The sequence below is a fragment of the Sapajus apella genome, unplaced genomic scaffold (genome assembly GCF_009761245.1).
Source record: "Sapajus apella isolate SASKATOON/1434 unplaced genomic scaffold, GSC_monkey_1.0 scaffold23, whole genome shotgun sequence".
Classification (NCBI taxonomy): Eukaryota; Metazoa; Chordata; class Mammalia; order Primates; family Cebidae; genus Sapajus; species Sapajus apella.
In genome coordinates this window covers 16,656,277-16,669,395 of record NW_022436963.1, presented here as the reverse complement: position 1 = coordinate 16,669,395, position 13,119 = coordinate 16,656,277, and the positions used below count along the sequence as shown (strand labels likewise).

Here is a 13,119-nt window from a genome sequence, read left to right as displayed (position 1 = left end):
TACTGATTTCTTCAAATGCTAACCCCTTTCATATAAAAATTATGGTTTATATATTATGATAGACATATGCTGTTAGAGTGATACTTTAAAACAGAATGAGCCTTTTTAAAACATTAAGATTTAAAAACCTAAGTTGGACGTAGTGATATCCACCTGTAGTCCTGGCTGTTTGAGAGGCTGAGGTGCAAAGATCACTTGAGCCCAGGCATTTGAGTCCAGACTGTTCTCCCGAACTTGGCCAAATAGTCTGCCAAATGTGACTGTGGTCACTCCTCCAAACGTGTCTCACGTTTCTCTTCTCCATCGTATGGTGCTTTAGCCATATTGGCTGCTTTTCTGGAGCTCCTTTAATGCTTGAAAGCCTTTTCTTGCCTCAGGGCCTTTGCACTTACTGTTCCCTATGCCTGGAATGCTCCTTTCCCAGCTCTTCCCAGCTGGCGCAGTCTCATTCAGGTCTCCTTCTGGAAGAGGACTTTTCCCATCACTTTATCTAAAGTAGCTCCCAACACTTCCATTTAATCTTTATCACATTTCTTCATAACCTTGATCATCATCACTCTTTTTAGCACAAGGCGTTATTTCATGCATTTATTGTTATTTTTCATTTTTTCTCTTTCATTAGATTATAAAGCTTCATAAAGCCAGGGCCCATGTGTGCACGTAGACAGCTGTTATCCCCAATATTTAACACAACACCTGACTCCTTTTAGGTATTTATGAATGAATAGGTATTGAATAAGGGAATAGGTATGTGATTATTTCTATTTGGCAGAAACAAGAGGTCTGCTAATTATACCAAACACTTCCTTCCACATGCTCACATTTTAATAAAGTAGTTTAGGATCTCAGAGATCTGAGTTATTCTAAATTTTGAGGCATTAAGCTTCTTCCTTTCTCTTTGACCCAACATCCCACACTCTGCCTCATCAGAAAACCCAGGACCTTACACTGAGCAATATTTTCCACCATATTGAAATGTCTTGCTCCTATAATATATACATATATGTGATTAGTCATGACTGATAGTGTCACACTATGGACCTGAGAATGGCTGTTCTCCTGATCCTTGCCACCATTTGTTTCATGCACAATATATACAGGCCTTCTGAGAAGAGATCAAGAACCAGACTTTGATTTTCTTTTGGTTTGCTGCAGCAGAGGAGCTCATTTGTGTTACAGCAGCCAGATTCTCATGTTTTCATGAAGCCGTGTGTTCTGCGATCAAAATGGCTGGGATCATTTGAAGGAAACCCACAATACGGAGCAGGTGTCTATAGGAATTGAAATGCTCAATGAGCCTGGCTTAGGCAGTTGTAAAAGGCATTGTGCAAATTTTATTTTTAAAAATATCATTTCTAGTAACCAATTTTCAAGTCTCTTCTTGTACCTAGATCACTTGACCGCCCAGAGAATTGGTTTTTAACACTAGCCAAGATGTATGTAGTAGAAAATGACTTGAGTGTAAGAATGATTATGACAATAGTGATGATAGTGATGATGAAACCTGACCCTTATAGATGAATCAGTGATACATAAAGCACTTTCACACCTGCATATGCCTCTCCTCTGATCTTTGTCACTTCCCTGTGAGGTAGGAAGCCACCATCCCACAGTAGTTCAGAGCTGATCACCCTGGCTCTGTGATTTCCGGTTCCGTGTTCTGCCCTACTTACCTGAGTAACACTGAGTTTTGTATAATTGCTTAATACTGTGACTGTTAACCTGGAAACTTTCAAATAGTTCTTGGTACATCAGGTGCACTTCTGATTCAGCCACTGCTCATTTGACAGACACAGACCACCTTGTTCTCCTAACTCATCTATCTGCTTTCTCATTTCTGTTATGGATATGTTAAGTTTTTCTATCCCATTAGATTAACTTCTAAGGTGACCAAACATAAAATCTCATTATAGCCAAGTAACTTATTAGAACCATATTGTAATGAATTTGCCTAAGCCAGCAAACAACTGATTATGGAAACATACTCCTTGATTTTATATTTCATTTCATTTAATATTTTATTTTATATATAAAACAAAATATTTTATATAAAAATATTTTAATACATATATTTTATAGAAATATATAATATATATTTATACTATATAAATAATAAATTTATATTTTAAATAATATAAATAATATATATTTATTATATATTGTAAATATTTTATAATATATAAATAATAAATATATATTTTATTTTATATATATATATACACATACATACATATGTATATATTTGAGACAAGGTCTCACTTTGTCACCCAGGCTTGAGTGCAGTGTTGCCATCTCAGCTCACTGCAGCCTCAGCCTCCTAGGTTCAATTGATCTTCCTTCCTCAGGCCCCCAAGTAGCTGGGACTATAGGTGTGTGCCACTACTCCCAGGTTATTTTTGTATTTTCAGTAGAAATGATTTCACCATGTTACCCAGGCTGGTCTTGAACTCCTACGCTCAAGGGATCCACCTGCCTCAGCCTCCCAAAGTGCTAGGATTACAGGCTTGAGCCACCACGTCTGACTGTACTCCTTGATTTTAAATATGTTTGCATTCTCTCTTCTTAATTCCCAATGCCATCTTCTTATTAATGCTGTTACATTCTATAACATTTATATGAAACAATTCAGAATGTATTGTCATATTCATCAACATCTACATAGTTTATTTCAGAACATGAGTAATTTTAAATCACTGTGACATCAGCAGTCTTTAAAATACACCATATGTCTTGTGTTTGATTTATGTATAGGATAGAAAGTTTGTACATCTGCAGTTGGCAGGCTAGCACCAGCTACTATTAATCTTTCTGGAAAGCATATAAATATATTTGTTTCTGCCATACATTAGTTGCTTGAATTGGGACTGACATTTGATCATCTGTCCTATATAGTGGAGGTATAATGAGAAGGCCTGGTGAAGGTACGAGACAGCAGCTAAGTTGAATGAGAAAGTAAATGGCCGCTTCACGGATTCTTTCTCATGAATCTAATTTTTTTTGTAATTGCTAATTAGAAGACTGATAAACTTGTTTACACTGTTCGTAAGTCCCAGGAATTCCTGTCGTGAGGTTGTAGCTTTCTATGCTTTAAAGAACGAGCCGTTTTTACTTTGGGGCAGAACTGGCTGCTATGTTTGTAGCATCTATTTTAATTCCTAACCTCTAGTTCTCATTTTTGATATTTGTTCTTGTCAAGATCCAATACATTTCATTTTTAGCATTTTTAGTCCATTCCTAGAAATTAAGCTAAAGGTTGAAATATCATTTGTAAATTTCTAGGATCAGACAGTATCCCGAGTCAGGCTTAGAGCTGCTGTGGGGTGCTCATCCACACTCCCAGCTAGCCAGGACCAGTCTTCATTTGTTTACAAATCTTCTCTGTATCATCATCATCTCCCTGCCTGCCAGTCAGTCACTCAGGTTTTTAAAGGGCAGCTCCTTCCTGTGCCTGGTTCCCCTCCTCTCATTATGTATCCTTACTTCTCCCTCTGCTGTCCAGTCAGGAACGTGTTTTTTACCGTTTTTGAACACAGCATTTGCATCTACATTCAGAAATCCTGTCACCTGATGCCAGTGTGCATCTAGAGACTTCTTTGAAGTGTTTAGAAAATCAAACTAGAAGGTAATTACCAAATAGTTTGTGTTTTTTTTTTTCCAATTTGTCAAAGCTATCAAATTTATCCCATGAAGATTTTTTACTTTTTTAAAAAAGGGCTTATGTAGATAACATAATTACCTCTGCCCCTCTCTGTCAAATATTTTGGATATTCAGCCTATTCACACCTATCAGTAGGTGTGACACTCTTTAAGATGTAATTTCATGTTGAGTCACAATACTCTGTTTCAAGAAAAAATTTGGCAGCACTGTATGCAGGTGAAGAACCTATGTTTTACTTTTGAGAGAAGGCATCTATTAAAAAGAAAGCTGAGCTTGGGGTGCCAGGAGCTGACCTTGAGTACAAACTCTGCCCTTAAGCTGCTGTATATACTTGAGAAGGCTGCTCTTCTACTCTGAAACTTATTTTTTTTAATCTAAAAAATGAATGTTTTGAGCTAGAGAATCTTTCAGGCACTCCATTGTGGCTCAAATTTTATGCCAGGAATGAACTTACTGTTGTATAGAGGAAAGACCACAGGACTATGGAGCCAGAGGATGTAAGTTTAAATCCTGGCTCCTGCTATAATCACACTGTGAGTTTAGGCATGTCACTTGCCTTCTCCGAACTTAGTTAGACTTCTGAAAGAAAATGGAAATATAATACCTGCCATGCATAGTCATGACATACATAGATTAAGTAAGGTTAGCATTTGTGCCAGTTCTTGACATAGTAGTCATCACATAATAAAGCCAGGGTGTTAACACTGATATTGCCTAATAGTAGCAATTGAGTGAGGAAGGATTTGTATTTTATTTTTTATAAAAAATTCTAGCTGGGCCATACAGATTGTTAGTCTCAGTGTGTGAGTTCAGACATCTTCCATTGGTAGTTTTTTTTTTTTTTTTCTCTTGATATAGGGTCTTGCTCTGTTGCCCAGGCTGGAGTACATGATCATGCTCCATAACATCCTCAAATTCCTGGGCTCAGCCAATCCCCCTGCCTTAGCCTCCTGAATAGCTAGGACTACAGGCATGTGCTACTATGCATGGCTAATCTTTTTTTTTAAATTGTTTTGTAGAGGCAGGGTCTCACTGTGTTGCCCAGGCTCCACCGCTGATTCTGATGTACAACCAGAGTTGCAAACAGTGTTAGGCTTCTGCCTCCACGGTCCCTTTTAGTGTTGATTCTGTGACCTGTAAGGCAGGTAAAAATAAGTTTAGAAAGCTTATTTTAATATTTTAATTTCTGAATAACGTTTATGTTTTAAAGTCTGTTTTATAAGTGACAGATTTGTCAGTCTTTCCGAAGGTCCATTTCAGCTTCCACATTCTACATTTTTCTACTTCAGAGGAGAACAGAAGGGGGGACTTGCTATTGGAGATGCTCATTTAGAGCAACATCTCCCACTGGCTTTTGCTGATCACAACAGTAATGGAAGTGATATTTTCCTTTCTAGTTTGCACAGACCATATACTGAATACTTTTGTCAGGCCACTAAGTAATTTCAGGGTCTGATTATAAAGTCATGAAATGTTAAAATTCCTAGAGGGCAGTAATGTGTTTGACTCTTCCTCTTGTGTCCCTGGCACTTCCTGGGGAACCTGGTAAGTGATAAGGTCTCAGTAAATAATAGCTGAATAAATTTAACTTGATCCACCAATCACAGTAGAAGATTAATCCTCTGCTTGGTAAGCACATTTCATAACTCCAGAAAAATAATGAGGGTTAAAAGGCAAAACTTAGATACGAAAATGTTGGTAGTGATGATAGTGAGAATGTTACTACTGTGATTTCCTGAGTACTTACTATGTTCCAGCTATGTTACCGTGATACATGCAATACACATAACATGCATTCATGCACACACACATGCACAAGAAGGTAAAGAAAACCTTTCAAGACTTCATTTTTGCCACCACATTGAAACTGCCACCAATTTGCAGTGTGATGCTAGGTCGGATCCTTGCGAAATGAAGGCAGTGATTATCAGCTTCTATGCTAGGAGAAAATACAAGAAGAAATTCTTTTTGTTTTAGATGCTGAAACCTCACAGCTAAATGTGGTATAAATTAGCATAAAACAAAGGAGGAAATTCTGTTTAAGTTGGGAAAACCTGCATAAGATTTGTTGAAAACAATAAATGCGTCTACAGTGTTCCAGGCATGCTTCTAGACATTTTTCATAAGAGTCCTCTTAAGTAAGTACAATCTTAGCTCCATTTGGAGAAGAGGAAGCTGAGGCCCAGCAAGTTTCTGTGATTTACCCAGATTAGCTGGTTAGTGGCAAAGCAAGGATTGGAACCTAGAAATTCTGGCTCCAGACAGTTCTTAACCACTCTACTAAAGAGCCTCCTGCTTTACAGGCAAGAAATTGCTCCAGTGCCATAACTGTTGAAGACTGTCTCTTATGCGTAAAGAAATGAATAAAGTATGAAGTCTGTGGGCAAAGTGATGTCTTTTTTTTTTTTTTTTTTTTTGAGATGGAGTTTCGCTCTTGTTACCCAGGCTCGAGTGCAATGACGCGATCTCGGCTCACCACAACCTCCGTCTCCTGGGTTCAAGCAATTCTCCTGCCTCAGCCTCCCGAGTAGCTGGGACTACAGGCGTGTGCCACCATGCCCAGCTAATTTTTGTATTTTTAGTAGAGACAGGGTTTCACCATGTTGACCAGGATGGTTTCGATCTCTTGACCTCATGATCCACCCGTCTCGGCCTCCCAAAGTGCTGGGATTATAGGCATGAGCCACCGCGCCCGACCCTGTCTCTAAATTCTTATCAAAATTTACTGATGATGTTTAGTTCTTAATTCATCATCGATCCAATCAGAAAGCAGTGTCTAATCTCAATCTAAATGCACGTTAGCATTAGTTCTGTATATGTGTGTGTGTGTGTGTGTGTGCGTGCGTGCATGTGTTCCTGAAATGATACAAAATCATTATAATTAGAACCACAGTGAGGCATGCACAGAGAGTTAAACCCAGGTGATCAGGCACTTCTGCTCTTTGCCCTCTGGTCTTGGACTAGAGAATGAATTGTACATTGTACTGCTTAAATGCTTGACTGCCACAATGTCTGAAACTGAGCTGCAGGGCCCCAGAAATGGGAATTCAGGTTGTGTTTAGAGTGATATCTTAATAATGTTGGAGTCTTATATGTTCCCATCAGCAAATACTGCCCGTTCTTCCTTCTGAGTATACTCAGACTTAGTTTACATCTCACCCCTTCCCTGGCCTCTACCACCCATCGAAGGGCACCTGGCCTTGCAGTGGCCTCGCAACAGGTCTCAGTGCTTCCTCCAATTCACCCCCCAGCTACAATGCTTTAAACTACATTGGATCAAGGCAGCCTCATGTCAGAATAGCTTCCCATCATTAAGCGTGAACTCCAAAGTCCTGTGTCAGGGCCCTAGCACTTACTTCTGCCTCTGTGTGTATTTTGCTTCTCCCAGGTAGCCACAGGACCTCTTCACTCACATCCTTCAGACCTTGGCTCAGAGGTTATTTCATTCCCTTTCATCTGAGAAGTCTGCTCTAACCATTCCTCATAAATCAAGCAGCATCTCCCACGATCATCGTCTGCTCTCGTGATCTTTCTTATGTGCTATACCTACCTGTGATCCCCATGAGAGAAGGGACTTGGTTGCAATCACCACTTTATCCCTGCTGCCTAAAACGGTGCCTAGCCCATTATAGGTATTCAGAAAATCATCTGCATTGAATGAAAAGATGAGTTAATGCCAGCCCCTTTGTTTTCCTAAGTGCAATCCTCCAGAGAACTTTCTGAGATGTGAGCATTATCATGATAGCTGAGGAAATGGGCAGCAGGAGACTGACCACTCCCTAGTCACACAGCTAAAAGGTAACAGCCTGACTCTGAACCCACATCTGTTTGCTTGCAATAGCTGTGTGCTCTGTTCACAGGCCACCCTAAACAACTAGTAGATGCATTGTTTATTGTGTCCATAGGCCAAGATATGGGAGCTTCATGCCAGTGAATCATGTTGGCTCCAAAGCCTGTTCTTCTGCATCTTGTAAAGTAGCCACTATCTCACGATTAAAAGTACATAAGATTTAAATTTCAGTTTCTCATTCCATCTAGCCACACTTCAAGAGCTCAATAGCCACATGTGGCGAGTGGCTACCGTACTGGACAGTGTAGGTAGGGAACATTTCCACCATTTCAGGAAGGCTGTTATACAGCACAGTTCTAGAGCTTTTAATTATTTCACTCTTGGAAGTGAGAGACTGAATATCCTTTCTTTTACCCTTTCTTTTGTTTTTATACATTTGAATAGAAAAAAAATGTGGAATTGAAGGCACCTTCATGGTTAATAGATTTCTTTTTATGCAGTTAGTAATAAACATAGGTCCTGTTTATTACATTATTTCCATGTTTAGTCACTGCTCCAAGCTCTTCATATGTGTTAACTGGATGTTAGGGAATGCAAGGACTCAGAAGATTTAAGACTTGTAAAGTATAAGTGCTTGGAGGCAGTCTCCAATTTCTCAAGTCTGGCATGGTGTCATCAAGTTTATAAGCGGATTACAGGACCTCCACCTGGCCGGGAAGCAGCTCAGCTTTTATATTAGACTGATGTTATTTGAGGAGCTTAAATTAAATTATTTCATAAAGTACCTTTAATCCAAAAAATGGGAGAAACTTCAAAACATAGGAAAAACTCAACTAAAATTATTACATATCAAATATGTATAATCTGTCATGTGAGCTATCAGCAAGTTATAATTTGTCAGAAGTCTATTTTAAAAGGAAGACTTTGAAGTCTCCTTGGTGTGTTTATCTGATTCATTGATTCATTACCTCAAACTAATTGACCTCACTCACTACTTATCTGTGGCACTTCTATTTTCTAATAATTTTGTAAGTTGAGTTCTCTTGTCACATCCAACATGCTGCCTAACATCTTCATAGATGTTAAGAGTTGTTCAAGTTAAAATTAGCAAATTTCCTGGCACTTTCACCATGCTAAACAGGATGGCATTCCAATTTGGTATTAAAGGAGCCTTCTGGCCTTTTTTACAATGCAGTTTTAAGTTACTATTTTGATTTATTGCCATGGTTTAAAGTTATCAAGGATTTTATTTGAGAATTCTTTGTAGACTGATAGGTCACATTTATATTTGAAAAGACTTATAGCAAGAGATGAGATAAATGTAAAAAGGTTTCTATTTTGATTCTTTCATTATGTAATACATAAAAATTATCCCTCACTTTCACATCTTTAGGAACTCTGGTTTCTTTATGGATTTTTGATCTTATGGTTTTTAAACTTAAGTAAGCTTTACTTATTTAACATTTGTATGCAACTCAGACTTTATGGGATGATTTCAGTTATATTTCTGTTATATTCATAATGCAAAGTGGTTGGCACAGCTAAAACTTTTACTTTCTGTTCTACAAGGCAATGTCTCATTCTCCTTGAAGGTAAACTTAATGCATTGAGTTACTTACTTATATGCATTATTTATTACAAATGTGTTCATGTGTGATTTATAATTCTCATTAAGGTGTGGTGGCATCCCTTCCCCTTTCTGGAAGAGTGGTAGAATTTCATTCCCTTGGCTGGCAGGCTGTAGAATTATTATTCTGTGCTTTTATTTAAGTGCTGAATTTGAATATAAAGAAGTTGCTTTGTTGTCTCTTTTGGGGGGACAAATTCATTAACATCATGTGCTTGTCATTGTCTAAGCACTGGGAATAGAGCAGCATCATCTGCAAATGAAACAAACAGGCTCCTGATTTCATGAGGCTTTTATTCTAGGGGAATGTGAGAAAGGGCAAAAATAAACAAATGAACAAGATCTTGTCAGCCAAAGAAAAGTGCTGTGAAGCATTATCGGTCCAGGTAAAGTGAACAGGTGCGACAGGCCCAGTGGTGAGGGGGCTCTTCTGGAATAGAGGTGAAACTTGAGTGTCTACAGAGAAGGTAACAGTATTTCAGCAGAAGGGGCAATTAGTACAAAGACCCCAAGAAAGAATTGGAGTGGAGATCTGTGTGCCTGGAGAAAGGGGAACGGGAGATTGGGGTGGCTGGTCAGAGACTAGAAGCCAGGACCTGGAGTTCGAATTCCATTTGCAGTGTGAAGTCCAGATTCACATGGTAAAGGGACAGGCTCTCAGTAACATGTTCGGATAGTCCCTCTGGCATATATGTGAAGAATATATTTTAGGGGAGCAGGAGTGCAAGGGGAGACCCATGAGGGCTTTTGCAGAAGTTCAAGCAAGAGTGTCAGCAGCTTGGGCTACAGGGCAGACAGTGGATCACAGCAGTGGGGGACTTGGAACACCTAAAGAATGGTCAGCAGGACTCCATAGGTTGACTGCAGAATGGGGGAGGGCGGGACACACTTTTTCTGTAAAGATCCAAAGGGTCAACATGTTAGGCTTTGTGGGCCCTACAGTCTCTGTCCCCACTACTCCACTCTGCCCTTGTATCAGGTGATATGTAAAGGAATGGGCTGGTTGTGTTCCAAGAAAACTGTATGTGGCCTATGGGCTGTATTTGCCAACCCCAACTGAAGGAAAGGAAAAGGGAGGGAGCCAAATGACCCCAGAATTTTTTACCTTGGCGGAATCTTTGCTAAGATGTGGATCCTAGGGTAGAACCAGGTAGGACTTGAGCTGTAAAATCAAGGGTTTCTTCTCACACATATTAATTGTGAAAGCCCATTTGACATTCAAATGAAACAGAAATGAGGGCAGTTGTCTGGGATCTGGGGTTTGGTGGTTGTGAGGTTAGGTCAGGAGAAATATACATTTATGGGCCATTATTGTTTCAATGAATTCTACAAACGGTGGGCTGTGACCTATTAGTCGGCTGTGAAATCACTGTATTGGGCTATACCCAGTGTTTTTCTTCGAAGTGAAATAGAAAATATCACAGTATATCACACTCACTAAAGATAAGTCCTTTTTCTATGAAACACTTTCTTTGTGTGTACACCCACACATGCATACACACACACACACGCACACACACACACACAGTGTTTTATAAAATGGGAAATACAATTTGTAACACATTCGTGTGTGTGTGTGTGTGTGTGCGTGTGTGTGTATGTGTGTGCGTGTGTGAATGTGTTATAAAATGTATTCTCTTGACCAGGCATGGTGGCTCACACCTATAATCCCAGCGCTTTGGGAGGCAGAGATGGGCGGGTCACAGGGTCAGGAGTTCAAGAAGAGCCTGGCCAACATGGTGAAACCCCATCTCTACTAAAAATACAAAAATTAGTCGGGTGTGGTGGCAGGTGCCTGTAATCCCAGCTACTCAGGAGGCTGAAGCAGGAGAATCACTTGAAACCGGAACGTGGAGGTTGGAGTGAGCTGAGATCATGCCACTGCACTCCAGCCTGGGTGAAAGAGTGAAACTATGTCTCTAAATAAATAAATAAATAAATGTATTTCCCATTGTGGACCATAGTCATGTAAGTTTGTAAAAGACAGACTCAGAGGGTATTTAGAGCCATGGGGCTGATGAGATTACTGAGGGAAAGAGCAGGAAGGAGAGAGAAAAAGTGCAAGACAGAAAGAACCCTGAGGGACATTTCCATTCAAGGGTCAGACTGAGCAGAAGACCCCAGTAAAGATGGAACCACCAGTGCAGATACGCAAAAGAACAGGAAAGAGCCGTGTCACACAGCCCAACAGAAGACAGTATCGCAACGAGATTCTAGCAGCACTGGTGGGTCAAGAGCTGGAGGCCTGCAGGGGCAAAAATGCTGCCCGTGGCATGGCGTCCCCTGACAGCAGGATCCATGAAGTGTTGGCTGTGAATGCAGTCAGCCTGGAGAGGCTGGAGAGGGGAGGAGGTGAGATAGGGATTGGGGCAAGCTGTTCAAGAAGATCGGCTCTGAAGTGGAACAAGTACTGGAAAGGGATGTGGCGTCAAAGGAGAGGGCTTTGGGCTTTGTTTTTTTTTTTTTTTTGAAGATGGGAGATACCATAGCGTTCTTGTGTAAGGATAGGGATGACTCAAAAGACAGGGAGAAAGAAATGATTGGAGGAGAAAGGAGGATTCATTGCCCTCCCTCTTTGCAGGCGTGAAGTCATTAAGAAGGGGAAGAAGATGGGATGTAACATAGGCGAGAAGGGGTAGGTGTTGGGTCAGTCTGTGTAAACTGTGCAGACAGTGGAATGAGATTTGATCATTCTTTTTGCCCCTAAAAGTAAATTATTGAAATTTCTATTTAGTTGAGAAATAACTATTTAATTTCATAGTCCCAATAATAATAGTGACAAGCCTCTTTCCATTTGACCTATTCTTGTTCTTCATGAAGAATTGAGGATATTGTTTTCACACAGTTCTGAAATAAGGAGAAAATAGTACTCACAGTCTAGTTATGGAGGCAAGACTAACAAGTGAGCTTTACCAGCAGTAACATATAGTCTGAGTCTGTGCTGTACATATTTGGATAAGAGGTAGGGGCAGGGGACGGACAACAGAGTCCACTTGAACTGGAGCAGAGTGCCCCAGCCTCTATATTTTGTTATTTTGGGCCAGACAGTTATTTGTTGTAGGAATCCCTCCTGTGAATTGCAGGATCTTTAACAGCATCCCTGGTCTCTACTGAGACTGGTCACATACCTGCCCCTTTCTCTAATGGTGACAGTCAAAAACGTCTCCAGACATTGACAGTTGTCCCCTGAGGGGCAAAATTGCCCTCTGCTAAGAATGTCTGGACTAAAGCAGTGCTTTGAAATCTGGGAAGGATTTAAAGTTACCAGCTTGTCCATGTGCAGTATTTGACATGACCCACTCATGTATTTTTTGTCAATCTTTACAAAAAATATTTTCAAACCCAAATGCATTTAGCTGGAACCCACAATTCCAGTTTCTCCCTGGCCTGCTATTTCTTAAATCTGTCTTTAATCTTGCCCGCTATGTGCCTGTGGCCCACAGGGCAACTGAGTTTAAGACCCAAAGATAGCATACACAAAGACACCAAGAAAGGCAAGGATATCATGCTTGAATGCGCAGGCCTGTTGTGGATCCATTTCCTAGGAATTTCTTTTCACCATCATCTCAAAATCCCAGTAACTGGCAACTTTTTTTTTTCTTTTTGATTTAATTTATGCTTTAAAAAAACAGCTATCAGACATTTCCCTCTAACTTTGGAGTTTGTTTCCTACCCTTACTTTGGTTCCTCGTGAAAATTAATGTACTAATTGTCAGCAACTTTAGATGATGTTTCCCATTTGAAAAGTCTTTGCTATGAGGAATATTATTATGACAGAGTCTTCCTTCCCTTATATGTTTTTTTCCCCAACCTTTAAGTTCAGGAGTACATGTGCAGGATGTGCAGGTTCATTACATAGGTAAACATATGCCATAGTGGTTTGCTACAGATCATCCCATCTCCCAGGTATAAAACCCAGGATCCATTAGCTATTCTTCCTGATGCTCTCACTACACCTGCCGCCCTCCGACAGGCTCCAGTGTGTGTTGTCTCCCTGCCCCCCCCCCCCCCCCGCCCCACTCCTCTCACATTTTTCGCCCCACC

General features: G+C 40.2%; 1 protein-coding gene across 28 annotated transcripts in view; it reads left to right on the top strand.

Moving 5' to 3' along the window:
• MAGI1 (membrane associated guanylate kinase, WW and PDZ domain containing 1) overlaps positions 1-13,119 on the top strand; it is a 677,285-nt gene that overhangs the window by 600,804 nt on the left and 63,362 nt on the right. The window lies entirely within an intron of this gene.